At 45.6% G+C, this 24709-nt stretch overlaps 1 protein-coding gene across 2 annotated transcripts in view; it reads left to right on the top strand.

The window, feature by feature from the left end:
• Positions 1-24709, top strand: part of PDZD2 (PDZ domain containing 2) — a 385588-nt gene that overhangs the window by 18346 nt on the left and 342533 nt on the right. Inside the window, exon 2 of one of the 2 annotated variants that reach the window (XM_019647867.1) lies at positions 12844-12944. The exons of the other annotated variant lie outside the window; for it this stretch is intronic. The gene's annotated coding sequence lies outside the window, so the exon portion shown is untranslated. The remainder of the gene's footprint in view (positions 1-12843; positions 12945-24709) is intronic. 2 annotated transcript variants of the gene reach the window in all.

Raw genomic sequence — 24709 nt, 5'->3', positions numbered from 1 at the left:
TTGAGAAAGTGTAAGCTCCCCTTCACTGCGGGCACCAAGCAGAGGCTGGAGGGCTGGTGTTGCAGGATGGAGCTGGGTGCCACCTAATGCCTCTGCCAACTCTGAGACTTAATTCAACAGCTAGTTAAGTCCCTCCTGTATACTTAGTTCACATCATCTCATGTATGCTTCCTAGTAGATGATAAGTCCAGTTTTATGGATGAGAAACCCAAAACTCAGAGGGTCAAGTAATTTTTCTCAGGTAATCCGGTGGGGTGGTCAGTGCTAGGGCCAGGCCTCCAAAGCAGACCTGATGTCCCCAAAGCCCACCGTTTTTGGGAAGCCACTGCCTTCTAATAGTTGGCATTGGAGACAGACTTTTCAGTTCAATAGCATGTAGCCAGCTAGATACCCTCATTGGCACATTAGACCTTTGAGGATAAGAGGAAGGATCAATTCTTTGATTTAGAGCTTAACTAAGTTTGAAGCTTAAGTTCTTCTTAACAACATCCCCATATTTATTGGTCGATTACCCTTCCCCTTTACTATTATCACAAACAGTCCTAATAACCAAATGCAGTTTTCTTCCTAGGCTATCACTTCCCTTTCCCAGAGGCTTGGAAAGGAAGACATGAGAAAGGGTTAACTCTTTCATTTACTTAGAACTGCTTTTAATGAAATGCAGGTCTCAGCTTCAGAGGTTCTGGATTGGGCTAAAATAGGACCCTGCTGTGTGACAGATGCTGAAGGGGGCAAGCCTGGGGTTTCTTTTACAAACTTGAAAGAAAGGGAGAGTATTGGCTGAAGTATAGAAAGAATATGTAAGCAAATATTTACCTCATTTCCATTTTTACCTTTAATACATTGTCCTGGAAGGAACCAGAGATCTGATTAAAACTGCCGATAAGCATCAACGTGGGAAGCAGTCAGTCTAGGACAGTATCTGAGCGGCAGAAAGGGGTCCAAGGGGACAGTTGAGTCAAGGACCTGAAATTCAAGCTGTAGAGACTCAACAGGCAGATAACTGGTGAGAGGTTGTTTTTATAGCCCTTGTCAGTTCCCAGAACTCTAAGGAGCACTTATCCTTTTACTGTAAGGTGTATGATTACTTCTCCATCTTTCACCTGATCCTAACCTTATTGTTTGAATCCTCAGAAAGCATTCTTAGCCTGTGGGCTTGAGAGTTAGGCAAGGCTTGAGGAATTAAAATCCAGCAATCATTCTTAAGCCCCAAGTTAGATAGAATAACCAGCTCCTCTATCAGTCCTTTTTTCAGAGAGATTTTTCAGAGTGGCAGAAATGTAAATGTTGTCACTGCAATACGTACAAATCAGGATTGCAAGGGAGGTTGATGATAGAGTAAAAAGAGGAACAGACCAGCAACCAGCACCTGGTTTGAGTCCAGATACCACCACTGTCTAGCTTTGGAGGCTAGCATCTTTAGGTCCTTGTTTCTCCACACTTCCAATGAAGTAATTGTGCTTAATGATTCTTAAAGTCTCTTTTATCTCTAAGGGAAGAAAATGTCCTGACGCTCAGTCATAGCTCAATAATCCACATGTTGCCTGTTGCTTAAGAACAGATGATCCCATTTCTGCCTCTCACTACTTAAGACCCATTTATGTCTGCAGTGCCTTGGACCTCACGTTCTGTACTAAATGAATAAATTCCTCTAAATTAAGCTACCCATAAAAAACACCCTGTTTCTGTTGGGAATAGATTCTATGAATATTAAAAGACTTGCAAGGCATGAAAAATTTAGTTTCCCTTCTACTGACAATTATTTCTTCTGTGCACTGTTAGAGAGCATCAATTTTAATCTCATATTTTATAAGTGAACAAATCTAGGCCCAGAGAGGTGAGGCAGCTTTCTAAGGGTCATGCAGCAAAGACACTTCTGCAGGACTTTTCCCCACTTCCCAAAATGGCAAGATGCAGGTACTTGGCAATCAGTGTTTATTTTTTTTGTAGTTTTCCAAAAGAGTTATTTTTAAACAGGAGGCTGCTTCACCTTGGGATATTTTTTTAAGGACAAAAAAAAAATATATGCAAGTGCACTAGATTTGTCCTTTTAAGTCAATTTAAAAAGTGTGCCTTCCCTGTGCTGTTACAATTGGCAGGCCGACATCTTGCAGACAGACTGTTCTAGTCTACTAGGTTAGTTGTTATCCCAAACGCAAATCTGACTCACGGGTGAGATCATGAGAAATCTGGACTATTTTCCTTGATGACTTTTTCTTTCCTATTCCAATTTTCTTTTGTGGTATTTGGCTCTGTATGATACCGAGGCTGGGGAACAGAATCTTGCAAGGGTTGTTCCTAGGATGGTCTCTGCTGTCGTATGAATCACAAGACAGCCCAAGCAGGTTTGGCTATGAACTGCATGGCTTTGGTATGGAAACTTAGGGGGGTGTGCGTGTGTGCGTGCGTGCATGTGTGTGTGTGTGTGTGTGTGTGTGTGTGTGTGTGTGCTGGCCTTATAGCAGAGTAAGAAGATTTCTGTTTACTGGGATTTTAGGGATTGTGGTTAGGCCCTCTTTCTCATCAAATGGACTATTTTCATTCAACACATGTTTATGTAATATCTACCTTTTGCTAGGTACTGGTAATATAATGGCGACTCCTCCATCTAGAGGAGGTTACCTGTCATTAAATAAGTAAATATTACTTAGCCTGTATATTAAGATAAATGTTAGCCGCTATAACAATTAAACCCCTAGGCTTTAGTGGCTTAATATAACACAGAATTATTTTTCTCTGACCTAAAAGTCTAGTGCAAGAATTCTTGGCCATTCAGTAACTCTCCTCCCCGCAGTGACTTAGGGCTCTAGGCTCCATTCTGTGTCCCCACAGTGTTTTCTAGGGCTGCAGTGTACTCTGCCTCCGACTGGTGGAAAGGGAAAGAAGGTGCATTTACTTCTGAAAGGCCTTGGTTCGAAAGTGGCACACATCACTTTTCACATTTCCTTGGTGAGAACTAATCGCATAGCCCCACTTGGGGGCAAAGAAGACTGGAAAATGTAGCCCATGACGAGTCTACACTAGGGAAGTGGAATATACGGAATTTTGGTGTTTGGCTGGCCATCTCTGCTATTGTCTGATAAGTACTTTTTTTTTTTCGGTGGTGGAGGAAGGTGCTCAGGACACTACAGAGACACGGAAGAGAGGCACCTAATCTGGATTTGGGGTGAGGGAATCAACACTTCTTATTTTTTCCTTTCCCGCTCTTCCTCTTAAGCTTGATTTCAGTTGTCCAACATACCACTGTCTTTCTCTCTGCCTGTCTCTCACACCACTGCACGTGCCCTGTCCTCTCCCGAGCACTTTTCTCCCACCTCACCTTGCCTTCCCCCGGCTAAGTCAGTATTACATCAGGTACAGACTTGCAAGGCATTTATCCCAAGAAGCCTTACCTGGAACCACAAATTCAGTTTGCACGTAGTGTTTTGGCCTTGTATGAAGGCAAAGCAAGAAGATTTTTATTTATTGGGATTTGATTACCCGCAGGAATGTCCTGCTAATCAAATAGACATCTTACATAGCATAAACTTCAGGGGATCAAGGCACCTTTAGGAAGAAGAGGGAGGTAAGGAAGGGATTAGATATGATGGCGGGATGAGGCAGGGACCTTTATAACCTTCAAATGGCTTGGAGGCGAGAGCTTCAGCAATTTGGAGGTGGAGCGGCGGCATGACGCTTCCAGGCCACTTCAGTTCAGGAAACTACACTTTGAACAGTGGGTTTCAGGAGTTGTTTTTCAGGGTTCATTGCTAAAGAATAAACGAGAAGATTCTCCAAGTGTTGGTTAGGGAGTGGGACACCCAAGCCAGGGCAGAGGCTGTCTCTGGGGCAGCATCCTCTCTGACCAGGAGGAGGAGATGGTTGTGCAGCCAGCCCCAGTCTCCACGAGGCTGGAGGGAGTGTAGCCGTCATGGAATGCATCTTCCTGTTTCAGCAGGCCCAGGCCCTTACAAAAGAACACAGGGTTTTAATTTTGGGGATATAAGAAATGAGCATGTTTCTCCTGCAGCTGAACTTATCTCCTTGTTTGAAAAATATTGTCATACTAATTATTTTTAATGATCTCCAGGAAAAGTGCCTTTTGTGATTATCTTGACAAGTTCATACACGTAAGGAGCCCGCTGATCCTGCATTAATGAGATGATGACTGCTTTTACTGTTTAGGTTGCCATTAGAGTGACCTAAAAATAAACCGGTGAGCTGGGTGCTCAGAAAAAAAACTTGGCAGCAGGGTTTAGGAAGGATTAACCCCACGGGTTCTCCACAGAATGCTGCTGATTTCTCTGTTCTTCTTCACACTGGCAGGGAGGCTTTTTCTGAAGCAGGGGGTTGGGCTAATCTCCTATGGCAGAATAATCCTAGGTACAGAAACCGAAGGCATAGAACCCAAGGTATGGTGGAAGCCTTTGAGGTTGATTGAGCCATGCTTGAAGAGCGGCCCTTCAGGAACCGTCAGACTCAGCCCTCCAGGGCGGTCCACTCTGTTTCTTATGATTTGTCAGCCCAAGTGCAGATAGATATTCATCCACTCCCTCTATATAGAACACCTACCATGCATCCTTCTAGGCACTAGGAATGCAGGGGTGAGCTAGGCATGCAGACGCCAGCGCCACACGGCACTCACCTCCAGAGGAGGACAGACACGAAACAGGTAATCTAATGAATGTGGAACATAACTTCAGGAGCCAAATGCTCCTAGAAGACAAAGCAGGTTCAGGGGCTACAGAATGATGGAGGAGGCTTGGTTAGAGAGTTTGGGCAGGGAAGGCTGGTCTGAGACAGTGACATTGCAGCAGAGGCCTGAGAAATGAGGAGTCAGCCAGGCACTGATCTGAGGGAAAGGGGGATCAAGGGAGAGGGAACAAGTGCAGGGACCTTGGGGGAGGGGAGCCAGAGGGCCTGCGACATGGAGTGGAGCATGACTGTGGTCGGGCGGCAGCCGGCTCACCCAGGAAGGGCCGTCACAGACCTAACACATCACCAGGAGGCAGGAGGCGATAGGGGTGAGGCTGCTGTAGAGCAGCTTGACTCCTGCTTAGGAAGGTAAGGGAAGTCTGTAGAGAGAGTACAGATGGCTGCTTTTCATCGCCGTGGTCTAATACATGCAGGTATGTAGGTCTGGTTTCCAGTCTTTACGGGAACTTGCTTTCTGGTGAAAAGGAAGGAATTGATGTATGCTGACACCCTTGTGGTTTGGAGAAAGCCATTTGGAAGTTGGTGGGGTATTAAACAACTTGTTTTGTTCCTCGGAACACTGGTGCTGCCCTCCACTAGGCAAGCGCTCTGCCTTGTGAGAGGGTTCTGACTTTGAGAAGACAGCTCTGGGCCTAATTGGCCCATTGTCCAGCGACTTTGACCGTTGCCTGGAAAACGTCTGAGATCTGTCTAGTTAACAGCAGCTCTGTTGCTAATAAACCTTTTGAAATCTGCTGCTGCTGTTGGGTTTTTATGACACATTTGCATGTCAAGATCGTTTGGGTTTTGGAGTTTAGGTCTCCTGCTGTTCCTAATGTCATAAATGGATAGAAATAACCTGGGAGGGGATTATGTTCCAGGGTTTCGAGTAGATGAGCTTGAAAAACATCAATCTTATTTGCAGGCAAATAAGGCTAATGATAGACTAGGGAAACCAAAATAATTCAAAATCTGCGGTGAGTGCCTTGTTATTTCCAAAGGGCCTGCTTGTTAATGAAGTGCAGTAGCGAATGAAGGATCAGCGGCAAACAGGTAGAGAGAGCATCCCAGGAGTTTGTTGTTGATGCTGTTTTTCAAAAAGATAAAAATAAAAACAAGCCAACTGAGGCAAGGGAACAATGTTGGGAACTCCTCCCCTCTTTGTGGGGCTGGGGCTGGACCGCAGAGCCTGGGCAGGTCTGTGGGTCCATGAGGGAAGCAAACTTCTACCACAGGGGTGATTTTGCCCCAGCGGACATTTGGCAAAGGTTGGAGACATTTTTGGTTGTCACTGGTGGTGCTTGGGTTATTTAGTGAGTGGAGGCCTGGGATGCTGCTACACATGCGACAATGCACAGGACAGCCCCACCACAAAGGATTGCCCGCCCCAAATGTCAGTAGTGCCCAGGCTGAGCCCTTCTGCCAACCTGTGGCTCCCTGTTCTGTTTTATCCAAACTCCAGCTGTGGAGTGGCCCCTGCCACCCTTCCCTATGTGTTATTTCATCTCCATGTGAAGGCCTGGAAGGGGCCAAATGCACATGAGCTAATGCTAATCTAAGTTGCACAGGTGCCTGTAGGACTTCAGACAGGCCGAGTGACTTCCCTAAGCTCACACGGTTTTTAGTAAAGGGTAGGATTAATGAACAGGGAAAATCTTTAGGGGCTTTTGCAAAAGGAGTTGTTGCTGGCTTTTGGCATTCTACTCTTGGATTATCAATTCATTGATTCTTACAGTAGCTGCTTGTTGAGTATTACGTTCCTCGCACTCTGCTCCCATCTATCCCCTGGGTAAACAGCAGGGCTGCCTAAAATGGGTGATACAGTTATAATGATAGTAATAGTAATGTTGAGAACATTACTGAGGGTTTTAGCAGGGCCAGGACTTACTAAATCCTTTAATAAACCCTTTATCTCATTAAAACCTCCCCATCACCCTGCAAGCAGGTACTATTATTATTCCCCTTTCACAGGTGACAAAACTGAGACTCAGGTCACTTAGCAGGTATCAGGGCTAGGAATTTGAGCCTAGTTGTCCCAGATTCCAAGCTGGAACTCCTAGCCACTGGGCTCCCCTCTTTTTCTACATGATGATGAGGAATTAATTGTTACTGTAGTTAGGAGACTCTTTAGAGTTTAGACCAAAATTCAAGGAGAAGAAATGTAGACATATTCTTCTGGATTATATTACTCAGGCCATCAGTAAGGTTTTTGCTAATTTTTTGGTGCTGCTGTTTTTAGATTTTCCAGGCATATCAGGACTTTTTTTTAAGTTCCATAAATACTTATTTCCATTTACTGTCTTAGGGAAGTGACTAAATACCAGGGTTCCTGCTAAAGCAGACACTGAAACAAGGATTTGGGTGCAGGAAGTTCATCTAGGTGCAGGAATCCTGATTAAGAATGGGGAGGTGAGAGAGGAAGGGGAGACAGCTGATAAAGGGTCTGGTGATGAGGTTACTGCTGTGACACTGGTGGCTCAGTCCCTCTGTGGGTCCCTAAGAGAACACACCTAAGAATTGCCCCACCAAGACAAGGGAATGCCAGGTTACTCATCGGCCAACTCCCGCTCTTACTTCTTCCTGGAGTGCAAGTTGCTTCTTGGGGCTTGAACTCCGTGCACTTCCCTCAGGCACAGGGAGAAGAAGCCCAGAACAAATTTGGGAACTGTGCAGTGACCTCCTGGGAGGGTGGGCCAGGGGCTGTGGCCACAGCTGCTGCAGTACAATTCCTGTCTTCAAGGAACTTGCCCTGCTATGGGCAGAGGAATTAGCAGAATTCACAGTACAGTGGGATAATGGGAGGATGAGCATAAGAAATGGAGAATGGCAAAAAATTGAGAACTCCATCTGGGGAAATCAGGGAAGGCTTTCAAGAGGGGTTGACACTGAAGGGCTGAGAACATAGTAAATATAGTTCCCTATCACCAGCATCTTCCTTATGCTCATTGCTAGGACACAGTGCTGCCTGACCTTTGTTGTCTGAGAGCGTTGAGTTCTCCTTTCTCTGTGTGCTGTCATGCCAGGATGCTCTTGTGGTCAGCAGCAGGCTTATGAGCCTGGCACTCTGTGCTCACAGCAGCAGCCAGAGCCTCTAATCCATTGTCCTTGAAGTTATGTATTGAAGAGGCACATCACGAGAGCTGGCCCTTCTTTAGATCTGGATAGCAGTTGTTACTGGTGTGAAATCTTAGAGGAGTGGCCGACCTGGCTGAGCCTATGTTTCCTGACAGACACACAGAGGGCAGACACCCGTGGCCTACACTAATGCTTCTCAATGCAAAATTCAAGAAGCAAACAGCATATATGCAGCTCTGTTGGAGACCTTGTTGAAACACAGATTCCTAGGCTCCACCTCCAGAGGGTCTGATTCTGAAGTGGTGGGGTCAGGTCAGAGACCTCATCCTCTGCGGATGCTGCCTGGCCATACTTGGAGTAACTAGATTCTAGGACCTTTCATCCAACTGTCTCCTGGATGTTTTCACCAAGATCAGTGTTTTTTAGCCTCGGCACTATTGACATTTGGGGCTGGATAATTCTTTGTTGTTTGTGGGCATTGCCCTGTGCATTGTAGGATGTTAAGCAGCATTCTTGGTTCTCTGCCCACTAGATGCCAGTAGCACCTCCCAGTAGTGACAAACCAGAAATGTCTTCAAACATTGCGAAGTGACTCCTGGGAGGCAAATCACCCCAGCTTGAGATCCACTGACCTAGATGTTTTAGAACATTGCTTCTCAGACTTTAATGCACATATGAGTCAATGGGGGATCTTGCTAGAATGCAGATTCTAATTCCGCAGGTCTACGGAGGAGCTGGGGAGTCTGTATGTCTGTTGGGCTTCTGGGTAATGCTGATACTACTGGCTAGGCGACCACACTGAGTAGCTGGTCCACACTCCAGTGAGTGGGGAGCTTTGACTGAACCCAAAGGCTCAAAGTTATGCCCTTGAGGTAACTTTTTGAATGGTCCCTCTAGCTTGCTCCTATTCTCCCAGATTGATTAAAGCTGTGGCTGCTGCTTTCCCCTCCCCCCACCCCCCACCAGAACTGGGACCTCTGTACTGCTTGTCCAGGGAGGTGTTAGCCTTCCTCTGTGAGTGACAGCAGATCTGAGTGATACACGGATCTTGCTAGGACCTTCTCAGTCCCCAAAGAGCCCACTTGGCACTTTTGAGTCTTTTATTTTTTTTGAGTTTTAAAAGGAGAAAAGAGGAGGAGGGAGTCTGCCCTATGAAAGGTAAGAAGACCATGCGTGCCAACCTGAACTTCTAGGAGGTTTACAGGAGGTAGTCTCTGGGGACTAGGGTGTAGGGGATGGTTCTCAGAGCCAAAGAAGAGTCCTCAGTTACGGGGCAGGAAGGCCTAAGGCAGATGTGGCTGGGCGGTTGGGGGGAGCCATTCCCTTTACGTGCCACTGAATCCAGGAATTCTTCTGGTAATGAACTCCATTGTAGACTTTTAGAAATGCCGGTCACCTTGCCCATTGTTATTTTTAGCAATTGTCTGTTTCCTATTGTACTAACAGCAAAACTTCTTGGGAGACCTTTTCTCCAGGCTTTAGTGAAAAGGTCTGAGATACTGTGGGAAGAGAAGAATGGATGCTGTACAGGGAAAGTCACCCAAAGAAGGCATCCCAGTGTGGGCCAAGGAGCAGAGCAGCGGGGGCTGCCGTCCTGGTCTCTAAATCGGGGTGGCCAGGGTGCCCACTGGGACATCTCAGGTGGGAACGCCAGCTCTTTTCCACAACAGCTCTCCTACCTGTGGCCGCTGGTTCTGTAGGGCTATGAGAACAGGACTGTGCTCCCCCTTCAGTACAGACTGTGTTGGGGTGAAGGTGGGGGTCTCCCCATTGCATGTTTCTATGGGAGAATGCATTCTGAGCTCTAAAATGCAAACTGCTACATTGGTGACTCTCTCTGGCTGGGTGTGGGATGTTATGTTAGATGAGACCTACCCAGAACAACAGGATGTGACCCTTGGATTTGCAGCAGGAAGGGTGTGTGCACAAGGTGAGTTATAGAAAGATTTGTGTGGATTAGAGGGGAGGGAGATTAGTCAGCGCTATGACTGAATGTTTATGCCCCCCCCCATCATATGTTGAAAGCCTCACCCTTAATGTGACAGTATTTGGAGATGGGGCCTTTGGAAGGTAATTAGGTAATGGAGGTGGAGCCCTCAAGATGGGATTGGTGCCCTTATAAAGAAAGAGATGAGAGGGCCGGCCGAGTGGTGCGTTGGTTAGGAGTTGGCTTGGGACGCCAACTCTGAGCAGCAGGGCCCCGGTTCGAATCCCACATGAGGCTGTAGTGGGGCTGGCTGGCAGCGGGTGTGAGCTTTCGTGAGCCGCCGTGAGTGGCCGTCCAATGGCTGTGGAGCGACTACCTCATCCGGGAAGAGCGCAATGATAATACCAACATGGGCCAGTGAAGCAACGTCCTCTACAACTAGACTGAAGACAATGACTTGTCTTGGAGCTCAGCTGTGCTCTCCACAACTAGATTGAAAACAACTTGACTTGGAGCTGATGGGTCCTGGAAAAAACACACAGCTCCCCAATAGAGTTTAAAAAAATATTGTGGTGTTTCTCAATAATATGTATTTATTTAGCATCTTTATTGGCAAAAACAGTTAGAAATACTTTAGTTCCAAAAATAATTTGTAAAATATGTATTGTCCTATGAAATCCAGATGTCTAGAAGCCACTGAGTTGGGCAATTCTAAAACTGAAGGTGGGAGATCATAGCGATCTGGACTAGGGTGGTGGCCATAGGAGGGGGGACCGGAATAAGGAGGACGAGACAGAACCTTGTGGCTGACTGGATGCCTCTGAATCGGGTGACTTAGAGAGTGACGATGGGACCGTTTAGGGAAATGCGGAGGTTGGAGAGGGAAGGACTCTGGAGACAGAGGAAACATTTGGAAGTCGTAATCATAAAACATGAATGGCTACAATTTGTTGAGGGCACAGTACTGTGAGCTTCATTTCCAATATTTCATTCAATCAATGCAACAGGCAGCCCTCTGAGGTTGGTGCTGTTGTTGCCTCGAGGCAAAGAGGGCTGAGAGAGGTCAAGTAAGACTATTTTCTGTCAGAGCCGAAAGGCATGGAGGATTCACACTTGGAACTTTGAGAGCCTGAAGCCCAAGAAAGCACCACGTCACTGTTCTGTGTTGCACCACCATCTGTGTAAGACCCGCCATCTCTGTGAGAACCCTCTTAATTGTGATGGTGATTTCATGAATATATACATATGTTAAAAGTTACCCAACTGTGTGCTTTAAATATGTGAGGTTTATTATATGTCAGTTATAGCTCAATAATGCTCTTTCTACAAACCCAAACACATGGGAAAGGTGGTCAGCAGGCATTGCCCCAGAGCCCATGCATGTTGCAGGTTGGATTCCCTATGAAGCCAACTCTGAGTGGTAATACCATGGAGGTAGCTCCTGGGGCATATCTCATGATCAGAGCCCATGAGGGAAGGGTGGGAAGTGGTGCTGGACTGCAATGTAGCCTCAGCCAAGGACTCAGACAATCCCCAGGAGCCCTGGACTAGGATGGCCCTCAAGAGTTGCTCTGAGTCGTGCTCAGGGAGCTGGGCCTCTGTGTCCCACTTTGGAAGCAGCTGCAGAGGTGATTCCCTGAGAGAGCAGGCAGCTGAGGGCTGTGCTGATGGCGCTCCTCCACGTGGAGGCTGCAGTCCTGCATCACAGTACCCCCTGAAGTCTGGGTGTCTTAAATTGTGTTTCTTATTTTTGTTTTTAGATTATGTCAAAGGGAGAATGAACTAGGGTCCTGTCTCATTAGGTAACGCTTCTTTTTTTAGACACTTGGTGATGCCAAAAATATTTTACCCTGCCAGACTATTTGAGGGAAAGAGAGGTGGGCAAAATGGTGGCCTCTGGTTACAAAGCCGCCTTTCATTGAACGAACCAAGGAGAAGGCCCCTCTTGTCTTGTATGGGAGACACACTTATCAGAGGATCATCTCTCTGTTAAAATAACTTTACAGGTGCTTCTTATTCCTTGCACTTGACCAAAAGATTCATGCTGGATTGGCACAGATTCCAAGTTTTCTTGTGGAAAGCAAAATATTTTTATACTTTTGTAAAGCAGCTTATGCTTCAAGACACTTCCAGTAGCTTATGCTTTCAAAAGTTTCCCTCTTGAAAACAGGATTTTAAAAAGTGGTTGGGGCAGTGGCTCTTTCGTCTGGAGAGATGTATGTCTGAGAAGGACACTGAGATTCGTCACAGGTGTCTTGTGGGGTGTTGTGACCTGATAAGATACTTGTCATTGTATTGTGTAGTAAGTGTCTTGTGTTGCACTGAGTTGTACATTTTTTTGTAACAAGCACTTAGGTAGTGCTTACTATGTGCCAGGTGCTGTTTCCGTGCTTTATAAGTATTAGCCCATTTCATTTACTCTTTCTAGCATCCTCATGAAGAAGCACCTTTTTATACGGATGAGGAAACAGGGATTTTTGACCTCCGCCTAATGGGATGTGAATTTGGAAAGCCGTGTACTTATGTCTATTTATTTATTTTTAATCTACTTCTCTCAGAAAGGAATATCAGATTTTTGAAGTTTCCGCTTTTTATTAAGTCCCTTAGAGCCTATGGTACTGAGACACTATCAACCAAGGACTGTTAAACTCACCTTCAAGGACTCTGTGGAATGCCTAAACTTATATAAATGTACAGTCTGCAAGATTTTATCAAACCCTGAAAGAACATCACTCCCAAATGTTCAGCTCTAAAGGTTTTAAATGCATCTTCCACAGCATTTTGCTTAGATAGCTGACATGGCATTATTTTCTATTTATGATGTGTTTTGCATTCATGAAATGATTGAGAAGACTTGTCAGGCCCCCATTTGCCCATTCATTCATTCACAGTTGGAATATATGTCTCAGAAAAGCTGAATGGAAGGTGGGCCTGGAGAGGAAAAGACCCTCTGCTGGCCTCCTGTCACGAGAATGTGCCTGGATCCTAGGGGACAAGTCTGATGGCGACTCCAGCTTCCCTTTGCAGCCAAGACTCTTGTCAGATGGAAAGAGTAGAGCAAACACTGGAAATCTATATTATTACATATTACATATAATATGTATTATTATCATGATTATTATTATTATTACTACTGTTATTACATATTGCAAACCTTTGCTTTGCAGATGATGCAACCGAGAGGCTTCCACCCATCCATGTAATCAGAGAGGAAATCAGAACAGTGCAGAGTCCAGATAAAATCTCCCAGGCCAACTGCTAACAGAAGGTAGAGTGAGATGTCTGTGGATTCACCCTCCTGAGGATTGGGAGGAACTTTGCACTTTGAAAACCTATTTTTAAAAATATTCCTCATACGTGTCAGCCTCAGGAAGATTAGTCTTCCTGTGCTGCCTGGAATCGATCTGCACGTTGTCCCGTTTCTGTGGCTTTTCGACCCTGGTGGTGAACACATATGGGCAGCCAGGAGCAAGCCGGTGGCCGGGCAGCCTGGGCTTACCACGCTTCTCATCTGGACACGCGAGCTTCATTTCTCCGCTGCTCTCTGGAAACACATGCTGCCTGCCAGCTTGTCCTTGAAACCCCTGACCAGGCGCCAGGCCCTGCTGGGTTTGTAAATACCTCCTGTCTTAGGTGCAGGAAGCCTGTGCCCAGTCTGGCAGCTTGTCTCCTGCAGTTTGGCGAGATTCGCCATAGCAACTGGTCTAGCCTGTGCTTCTCTCGCAGACCTTGGTTTCTTAGATCGTAGTTAATGTCTATTTGGGGGATTGGCCAACTCTAAACTCCTACCCAGGATTCCCCCAGTTTTCTTGCCCTCAAGGTCAAAACCTGCAGAATAATTAGTACCACACACCTAAACTGTTCTGCCTTTTCCATGAATGGACACCATTGCCAGATTCTCACTAAGTGCTTCTGAATATGGAGTCACCGCTTGTGTGGAAAATTACTCGTTTCCTTCCTTTAACCTATGAGAAACATCAAAGGGTTAAGACTGTCGGTTGAGCGATACTTACATCTATTTATCTTTAATGAACTTTTAATTCTGGAGTAATTTTAGATGAACATAAAAACTGCCAAGAGAGTTAAGAGTTCCTTCCTTCACCCTGCTATTAACATCTTCCATAACCATGGTGCATTTCTCAGAATTGAAACCAACAGGGAGGGCACATTTCTATGAACTAAACTCCACATTTTATTCAGATTTCCCTAACGTTCTTTGTGCCAGGATGCGATCCAGGATACCACAGTGCATTTAGGAACATCTCTGATTAATATCAGAGTATCTTAGCTGAGGGCATTAAAAAAAGCAAAACTTACAGGGAGTAAGTACATTTTTCCTCTCTGATAACAGCTAAAACTTGACTGTCATCTGTCATCTCGGGTTGTGAACAGCCGATGGTGTTGACTCATTTGATAGCATAGCTACCACAGATTTTTCACAGGACTTATTGTCCAGCTTGGGTTTGAATCCAGGGACTGCTATTTACAGGCATACCTCGGAGATATTTTGGGTTCGATTCCAGGACACTGCAATAAAGCGAGTCATAATCTTTTTGCTAGTGGAGGGCCTTGCCTTCAGTTGGTAAAAATGCAACATCTGTGAAGTGCACTAGGGAGGAGGACGATAAAACGAGCCATGCTTGTGTAAGTTTTGTGGCCTCAAGAAACTAAAATTCTCTGGGCTTCATGTTCCTCCTATATAGATTCTATATACATATATAATATATGTGTGATATAAAATGCATATATAATATACATATATTATATATGTGTATCTATCTACCTGCCTGTCAACACTTGCCTTTCCTACCTTATTGGATCACAAAAGGCTATGTGGAAAAATTTCAAAGCTATAAAGCTCTTTTCCAAAGTTAGTCCTTATTATAAAAACTTTACCTTAAACTATGTTTCATTCGATATTTAAAAAAGATATTGGTAAGTTGATTTTAGCAACTGTTTGAATCACAGAGGGTATGTTTTCTTCAGTTTTCTTTTCTTGATCATTTTGATTTCCTTAAACCCGAATCCTTGTTTCCTGGCCTCAGGACAGTGTGGACCAGCTTGAGTTATTTGGCATTTAGACACCCGTCTTCCTGTAACCTCAGCCCGGGGCACCTTATCTCATGCCCATTCAGTAACTAGTCACATCACAGCCCTGTGCCCTTCTTGTGACTCTTTTCTGTTGCTGTCAGGGTGTGTGATGCTTTTGGTGACTATAGAAACTCCGTTTAAAAACCCCAGCTCCCCCAAGCTACAGTTTCTCCCAAGAAGGCACTAGCAAATTTAAACGAAAAGATGCTGGAGAGGTGCTGACTCCGACTAAATGTATTGTAGTAGCATAGTTTAGATTCCTTTACCAGGGCAGAAAATGCAGAGTATAGGACCAAAGGAAGGGTATAATTTTTTTTTTTTTTGAACACCACATTCTTTCTTCTCCCTAAAACCCATAGAGATAATTATATGATTGGAAAATTAGACCCCACAGGAAAGTCTGAAGGAACTGGAACTGGTTAAACCAGAGGAGGTGAGAGAGAGGGGTAGAACTGATGGGCTGACACAGCCGTTCAGCACTTCCTACAGGACGGAGGAGGAGGGCCAGTGCTACTAGACAAGCTCAGTCAGAGGGGTGGGTGTCAATTAGACTTGGCAGTGAGAGGGGGTCAGCATTCAAATGGGATGCTCTCATGTCTGTGGTCACTTTTAAATTGCAGTATGCAAGGCCAATGCTAATAAGTTTATTTCTGCCAAAGGACTGTGTCCACAGCCTGGGCAGACTGCCCCTGGGAGGGTCTCGGTGCCTTAGTGACAGCTTTGGGTTTCCTGAAGCCTGGCTTCCCATAAAGGTGCTCGACTGGGAGAAGGTGGAATTCCTATTCAAAACAAGGCTTTATTACCACAAATAAGCCACTAACTACTACTCAACTTTGTACTTAAATAAGATGTGTAATTTTAAAGGTTGAGAAATATAAAAATAAGGGCTAATTGGGTAACGTCGTTCTCCACTTAAAATTCTTAATAATCGCTTAATTAAATTCTGTTTTTTTCTCTTCCCTGGTTAAATAGAACTAGCACATTTTCAATCATTAGGCCGTGTGTGCATGCATGTGTGTGTGTGTGTGTGTGTGTGTGTGTGTGTCTGTCTGTCTGTCTATCTGTCTGTGTACAACATATGTACATGGTTCAGACATTTTGGGATTTCAGAGCAGCTAAGCCTCCGAAGCCCCACAGGTGGATTTCACAAAGGCTGAGACATTTGCATTTTCACCACAAGCTGCCTTACTCCTTTGCATCCTTCACTCCTGCTTTTCTCGCGGCTTCCCATCTGAAGTAGAAAGACCCCTTCTGCTGGTGCACGAGTGTGCACACCAGCTGCGGGAACCCAGTGATACTCTCCCTCCCTCCAAGTCAGATGGGAGGCCTTTCTCTTTCTTTGGACTTGACCAGTGCTCAGACTTTCTCTCTGAGGTGATCTCCTGCCTGACCCCTACCATCTGGTGTTTGCGAGCAATTTGCATTGACCCTTGAGTTTGCTCATTAAACACCCTCTTTGGCAGCTCTGTAGCTCCTGCAACTTTTACAGTTTTGCTTTGGGTACAGGCTGCTTCCAACAGAGCCTGAAGGTACAAAATCTCAGATCAGAATGCCAGAAGGAAAAAAAAAAGAATTAGAAAAGAGGGTCATAAGATTTTCATGCCGATTTAAAGTGATTTGTCTACAGTCTTAGAGGGTAGAACATGGAAACCATAGTCTTTGAAGATTTTTTTTTTCTAATAACACTTGTTAGGTTGGTTTTTTAAGAAATAGACAAGGAAGTATAAAGAAAACAAAAAAGTGACTGATAACTTTACTGTTCAGATAATTTCTTTTAGTATTTAATTAATGGAAAATATGTACATGCTTACAAAATTCAAACAGTGCAGAATGATTTAAAAAAATGAACCTGAAAGCCTGTGTACATGGATATACACATATTTACCCAGAAGAAAAATAAAACACAAGAGGTTCTGTACTTGGCTGTTTTTCACTCCACGTGTCTTGCAGATATTTTTGATATCAGCACATAAAAGTTTCCTTCACCTTTTGTGTCATCTGCAAAGCAGTCCATTGTATGGACATAGGATCATTTATTTAAGCAGTCCTCTGTTGACATACATTGCTTGTTTTTAATTTTTTACTGCAGTGAGTCTGCAGTGGACATCCTTGAACATACAATTTCTTCAACATGTATCCATTGGATAAATGAATACAGATAGTAGGATTACTGGAACAAAGTAACCATACGTTGTAAATTTGCATTGTAAGTTTGACAGACACTGCCACATTGTCCCTTAGAAAGGTTGCACAAATTTACACTCCCAACAAGCGTGCAGAGGGGCTATTTTCTATGTACATGCACCAATATTTAAAAAAAAAAAATTTGACCCAGGTGGAAATTATTTTGCTCCGAGCTTGAATTTAGAATTCAGCTGTTTCTTTTTTCCCCAAATGCGAAGTCAGTTGTCCCAACACCACTTATCAAACACTCTCTATTTTCCCTATAGATCTGAAGTGCTGTCCTCATTGTGTCTTGATGCCAATGAAGCTCAAATATACATTTCCCAGGTTGAGCTCCATCGTCATGTGGCAGCCACCTGCCTACTGCCAGCTCTTCTTTGATGCCTGATAGGCATCTCGAGCGATAGGTAGATATGATCATAGAGTCCTTGAGTTTCTACTATCACTGCCAAACCTGCCTCTGTTCATCTTCTCTTAGTTAACGGCACCATCATGTACCCAGTGACTCAGATCAAAACACTAGGCAGAATCCTTGGTTCCTTTATTTTCCCCCTCCTTCACGTCTAATCCATCAGCAAACTGGCACTATGTGAAAATTGTACCCCACATCAGACCACTTGTGAACATTTTCGCCAGTAACACCTAGTTGATGCCAACATTACCACTTGGTTAGAGCATTGCTGGGGAAAACTGGGATTGCATTTCCATTCTTGCCTTTATAGAGTCCTCTTTCTGCATAGCAGCTAAGGCAGTTTTTTAAAAAAATGCTAATCAGATCATATCTGCAGCCTGAAACCCTCTAAATGGCTTTCCATTGCAATTAGATTAAAACCCAGATTCCTCACCAGCCCCTGCAAGGTTTATATAATCTGGCCCCTGCTTATCTTCCTCTCTTCCTGTTATCTACCATCTTCTTTCTGTCTCTTGCACACTTGAAGCTCCTTTCGACCTCAGGGATTTTGCTTTTGCTTTTCTGTTTGCCTGGACTGGGCTTCTCCTAGGTCATCTTTGTTGTGGCTGGTTCCTTAGGTCTCAGCTCACATGTCACTCTCATTGCTCTGTCTCATTGTCTTGCTTGATTTTCCCTGCAACACTTATCACTATATGAATTTTCTCATTTAGCTATTTAAAGTTTAGAAGTGTTGTCTGTTCTGTTGGGTACTGATCTTTCAACATCTTGATCAGTGCCTGGCACATAGTAGGCACTTGAGCCTATTTCTGCAATTTTATTTTGCACCGTTGCCCTGTCTTTTGTTCTCCATCGCTAAGTTGTTTAAATTACTGTAGCTTCATAATAAGTTTTAGTGCTTGTGAGACCAGGCTTTCTCTGCCCTAACTTCTTTCACATAATTTTCCTAGCTGTTATATGTTTATTTTTCCAGAGGAACTTTCTTTTTTCTTTTTTTTTTTTTAAAGAGTTTTTTTTTTTTAATTGGGGAATTGGGGGATGGGAACAGCACTGGGGAATTAGGGGAAGGGGAACAGACAAGTTGCTGTTCTTTTGTTCTTCAGTCTCATTGTGGAGGACGTTGCTTCACTGGCCCAAGTTGGCACCATCATTGCACTCTTCCCAGGCTAGGCAGATCAGTTGCAGGCTTCTGGACGGCCGCTCACGCTGGCTGCTGGCTACACACATAGTCCATGGCAACCTACTGCAGCAGGGGCTGCAGCCTACGCCGTCACAACTCACGGCAGCCCTGCTCCAGGTTGAGCTGTTGTTCAGCATCTTAACTGTAGAGGGCAGTGTCACTGGCCCTCATGTGTGGGATCTGAACCGGGGCCCTCTGGCGTCCCAAGCCAGCTCTTAACCAACGTGCCACTCGGCCGGCCCGGGAGGAACTTTCTAAAAGAACTCCTTGTTGGTATTTTAATTGGATTCACATTGGATTTCTAGATTAATTTGGAGGGAAAATATCAATGAAACTTTTTTTCTAAATGCAAGCTAGGCCTTTCTCTTAACTTAAAAATGTCTTCCAGGGCTGGCCGAGTGGCGCATTGGTTAAGAGCTAGCTTGGGACGCCAGAGGGCCCCTGTTCGGATCCCACATATGAGGGCCAGTGACACTGCCTTCTATAGCTAAGATGCTGAACAACAGCTCAACCTGGAGCTGGGCTACCGTGAGTCGCTGGCGATGGTGTAGGCTGCAGCCCCTGCTGCAATGGGTTGCCATGGGCTACCGTGTGTAGCCAGCAGCCAGCGTGAGCGGCCAGCAGCCGCTGTGATCGGCAGTCCAGAAGCCGGCGACTGATCTGCCTCGCCCGGGAAGAGCGCAATGATGGTGCCAACTTGGGCCAGTGAAGCAACGTCCTCCAGAACTAAACTGAAGAACAAAAAGGACAGCAACTTGTCTGTTCCCCTTTCCCTAACTCCCCAGCGCTGTCCCCATCCCTCAATTCCCCAATAAAAATCTTTAAAAAAAAAAAAAAGTCTTCCAGTTCCTCAATAGTTAAAAAACAAAACAAAACCCTCTAATATGTAGAATTTAGAACGTACACAAAAGTACTGAGAATAGTGAAATTAACCTTCCTATACCCATCCAACAGCCTCTACCACTGTTAACTCATGGCCATGCCTGCCTAGCCACAGCCACTCATCCCCCCATGTTATTTCCAAAAAATTCTTGACATCGTTATTCCATCTGTATTTACAGATGTATTTCAGTATGTATTTCTAAACAATAAAGATTATTTTTAAAAATATATAGCTATAATACCATTATTATACCAAAAAAACCTAACAATACTTCTTTATCAGTAATTTTAAAGTTATCTTCTAAGAGGTCAGACATGTTTCTTATTGAATATCAATATATATTTATATGTGTGTATATGTATATTTCTTATTGAATATCAATATATCAGTATAGTGATATCAATATATCAAAGTTTTAAAAATCTTTTTTAGTTTCTATTGAAAATGGGGATATTTGTTCCCACTGTATTTTTCAAACTGTTATTTATATATACAGAGGATGCCAAAAAAAGTATACACATTTTAAGAAAGGAAAAAACTATATTAAATTTGTAATACATAGAATGACACTATCATTCATTTGATTAATGCCATCTTTTGAGCGATTGTCATACTACACATTGCTACCGTAATTCAACTTCAAAAGTAATAGAGATTAACATCTCTTAAAATGTGTACATTTTTTTGGCACCCCTGGTATATTAAAACTAACAATTTTCATATATTAACTTGGTAGTCTGTCACCTTATTGACTTTTCTATGGTTTAACTGCTTGTCTTCTCATGCCTGTGGTTTCAGTGCTCAGGAATCTGTGTTGTGGGGCCTAAACACTCGTGTACAGGGTTGTGGAGTTGATGCATTGAGGCTAAAGGAGACCCAAGCAGGTTATTAGATCCCAGAAGATCATTTGGGAATTCATTCGAGACATAAAAATAGACAAAACCATATACTCACACTCGCAAATGCACAAGATGTTCGTCAGCAAGTCCAAACTAAGTCACCAATTTTCAAGAAAGGCTTCCGAGTATAGGAGATCACAGCAAGGTTAGACTAGACTAAAGGCTTCTGAGAGGTGAGGGATTGAGTGTGGCAAAGACACACAGGAGCACACTCAGCCCTGGAACCGCACGCCCACGAGTCCTTACTGGAATCCGCATTGCCAGATGTGTTTCCGAACTCAGCTTTGTTTGGATCTTTAGATAGGTCACACAGTGCAAATAATCTGTTATATAGCATTTCCGTTGGGGTCTGGAGTAGCACCCGTAATCAAATGAATTGTTATTTCGGCAGGAAAATATGTGAAGATTATAAGCATAGGATGAAGGAAAGGACTCCAAATGGCCTCAAGATAGTTCAGATCAGGCAAATGCCCTACAAAACAAACTCAGTTGTCAAAGCTCTTTGGATTTGGGAATTGAAATTGGAACTGTGGACCCCTGTAAGCACAGGCTCTGGCGAGACTAAACAAGTCCCCTAGGGAGGCAGTAAAGAGATAAGCAGGGCTGGCCCTGCTCATGGGATTGGCTGTCATTGCATTAGTTAACCTCCAAGGTCCCATGTCCTGAGAGTCTTCAATTACACACAAAGCATGCCAGAACCTTAGGCGTGCTAGCCATCCATGCTTTTTAATGCCCCTTAGTCTCCTCGCCCCCCAACCTCCACCCCCGCCCCCTTGTGGCACAATCTTGTGGCAAAACCCAAATGATTGGGTACTGAGCTCCTGGCCCACTGTTCCCGACCAGGTGACTGGGGTGGGTGCTGGGTGTACTGAGCAGGCCGCAGGCACTGAGCGCCTGGACGCTGTGGGGTTGACGAGCAGGCTGGCTTCCCCGTCATGGAAGCTGAGGGGAACGACTGGACGCTGTGGGGTTGACGAGCAGGCTGGCTTCCCCGTCATGGAAGCTGAGGGGAACGACTCGGAGGTAGTGATTACCTCCCAGGGCCTCTCCCTTTCTTTTCTCCTCAATGAAGACTGAATGAGCATACTGCAACGTTGGCCTAATATTTGCGCTACTTGAGGGAATGAGGTTTCCTCTGAGCAGAGCAGGGGTATAGTTAGCTGGGTCACAGCAAGCAAAGCTACTCTCTCAGCAGTTTCTGTTGTGTTTACAGGCCTCCCTGGGATAATTAGCATTTCCGGTTACTCAGGCAGCAGCCCTCAAAGCGTCAGGGCTGCTGCTCTGTATACCGGGACTGGCGGGGGCTTGGGAGCTGAATGGCCCGGCATCTGTGGGATTCTGGGTGAACTTGTCCAGACCCATTTCTAAATGCAGCCATATCCTGCCATAAGGTACATTGCTGTACAAGCGAGACCGTGGGTCACGCCAGCCAGCTCTGCCCATATATGTGGCGTGGTCTAATAAAACAAGTGGAAGAAAATGGTATGAAAGTTAGTCCTGTAGCCGCCGCCGCTTCTGAGTGGGTTCTGCTGAGCTCTGTCATGGTCGATTGTATTCCTGAGAGGAGCTCCTCCAAGATTCTCCTCCCTATACCTAGAGAAGGTTATAGAATTGTCTCTGGCGCACTGCTCTCTGGGCCAGGGAGACTTCTGGAAGGTTATGATGTTCCCCTTGTGTGTCCAGTTCACCTTCATCTCTTTCAAAAGAGGGCAAAAAGTACTGTGCTGTTTTTCTGCTCTGGTAGTGCTGAGGCATCTCTTCGTGGGGTCTTGGCTTCAAAGTCTGTCCTTAGAAAAGAGAATGGGAAATTCCTGAGCTATTTAGGTGCTGGCAGAGTCATCAGGACACCACTCAGGTCGTTTGAAACATTGTCTGCGGCCTCACACTTAGTTATCCCCTGACTTTTGGGAAGCGCCAAGTCTCAGAGAGATAACTCTGGTAAAAATATCATTTGGGATCAAAAATGAGTTCAGCTCCTATGCGCAAATCCCTGAGGTGGTTGCAGCGAAGTAAGACGCTGTCAAAGCGTTTATGGTCTTCAAGCTGCAAAGAGCAGTCCAGACGGGGTTGTGTTTTAGCTGCGTTCCAAATGACCCTGGCAAGTTCCTTAAGGTCATGGCGCTTTAGTCTGCTCCTCTGTTAAACGGAAATTATGCATGGAGTTGTTGACCACCTTGCAAAGCACCTGACCCACTGTCCGGTGCCTGGAACATGCTAGTAAGATGCTCAGCGTGTGCTCAGTAACATGCTACCTATGATGGTACTTACTGGTGGTGTGGTGCTCGTGTATTGCTTTCCTGGGGCTGCCATACCAAATTACCATAAACTGGGTGACTTAAAACAACAGATATTTATTTTCTCCCGGTTCTGGAGGCCAGATGTCCCAAATCAAAGTGTTGGCAGCGCTGTGCTGCCTCAGAAGGCCTTGGGGGAGAGTCTTCCTTTGCTACTTGCAGCTCTGGCAGCTGCAGGCGTCCTTGGCTGGGGCAGCATCACTTCAGTCTCTGCCTCCACGGTCACACTGTTCCTCCTGTCGTCTGTCTTCTCCTCTGTGGTTTAGTCTCATCTCCCTCCGCCCCTCAGTTGTAAGGATATGTGTGACTGCATTAGGGCACACCTGGATAATCTAGCCTACATGCCTTTCCTCAAATCCTTAATCACAGCTGCACAGACCCAGTGTTTTAACACATAAGGTGTCATTCACAGGTTTCTGGGATTACGATGGGGACGTATCTTCGGGGGGGGGGGCACTATCCAGCCCACTACACTCAGGACGTGCTACCTGTGATGGTGATGATGATGGTAACAATAGTGACAACACAAACCAATAAAGAAGTGCACGCAAGTCCAGGGGTTTGTGGGGAGGTGTCAGGGTGGCGCCAAAGAGGGGACTGGGTGGGCTCTGGCCTGACTCGGTTTCCTACCCTTCACTGCATTCTGGACAGCCCTCTGTGTCCATAGCTCTGACACCCTCGTGGCCTTGCCCCAGGTTGATTAGGCTCCGGGGCCTGCTCACATCAGCCTGGACACCAAGACCGTGTGCCGTTCCTCAGCTCCACCACCTGCCTCCCTCCTGAGGGAGGCCCATCTTCTCCACGCAGGCCTGGCCGGCGGCCCAGCGCCAGCTGCTGAGAGGAGCTGTGATGCTGTGCGGGACCCGGCTGCTGACCAGGCCTTCGGAGGAAGTGCCACCGGTGTCCAGGCAGGGGAGGCCGCATGTCCCCCCAGGCCACCACGTCGGATCGCACGCCTTCTAGCCGGGAACGCGGCTGTCCTTCAGGCCCTTGCTTGGCTTCGTTTTGACAGCTTGTTTGTTCCTTAATTTCAGGAGGGCAAGAGGCAGCTTCTGGGTCTGGCAGGGACCTTGGTGTATGAGAGAACGCCCCGGCTGACTGGGATCCGCATGACAGACCTGCTGTGCACTTAATGGTTGGATGCGAGGCTTCCAGGCCCTCTGGCTGCTCCAGTGGTGGGGGGTGTTGGGGGGGTGTTTGAACCTGGAGATGGGGGTGGGGGGAGAGTGAGGAAAGCACTTTTTCTTTTCTGTCTCCTTCACTGATGAAGCGTTGGGGCTGGTCCTCCTCTTAGCACCCAGTAAGGAGCTCAGAATGCACCATGGTGGTCTGAGTGCATTCAAGGCTGCTGGGACCAGCTTGAAGCCAGGAGTTCCCTTTCTTAGCAAAGTTCATATGGAACTGGAGAGAAACTGCTGTCCAGTTTGCTCATTCGTCTTCCCTACACACATCAATGAAGGGACAGGAGTTAGGAGACCTGGATGCTACTCCCACTTTTGCCCTTATGGTCAGAAAACTTTGAGGATGTGGCTTACATGCTGAGTTTCAGATTCCTCTTGGAAAAGGAGCAAATGGAAAAGCTAACTCCAGCTCGCCGCCCAGGTTCATGAGAAGAGCAAACGGGATCTCTCCCGTGAAGGCCCGTTTGGAAATGGATCATAACTACATCACTGCAACAGATTGAATATTATTTTTAAAGAAAATCGCATCGTGTGGGCAACTCCTAAGTAATGCTTTTGTCATAATGGTAACATTGAAAATGTCAAAAACAGAAACAATGCTTGTAGAATGTTAACAGCCAGACAAGACATGACATAGGGCGTATTGGCTTGACGTGTGCACTAAAGGGCAGGGGTTTGATCTTCTGCATCTTCTGGTATTTTCGAATCTATACTACCCAGCATGTAGGAGCTGCCCCATGAATGCAGAATGACTCGGCGGTCACCTGGTTCATCCTGCTGTTTTACCTGTGAGGAGCAAAGAAAGCCACAGAGATGAAATGAGACTGGACACTCCCCGTACACGTGCTGGCCGCCCTTAAGTACACCATACTCTTCCATGCTCCTGCACAGGCTGTGCCTTCAAGCTATATT

The sequence above is a fragment of the Hipposideros armiger genome, unplaced genomic scaffold (assembly GCF_001890085.2).
Source record: "Hipposideros armiger isolate ML-2016 unplaced genomic scaffold, ASM189008v1 scaffold_117, whole genome shotgun sequence".
Classification (NCBI taxonomy): domain Eukaryota; kingdom Metazoa; phylum Chordata; class Mammalia; order Chiroptera; family Hipposideridae; genus Hipposideros; species Hipposideros armiger.
Note: the sequence above shows the minus strand (reverse complement) of the source record. Positions and strands in the feature narration are given on the sequence as shown.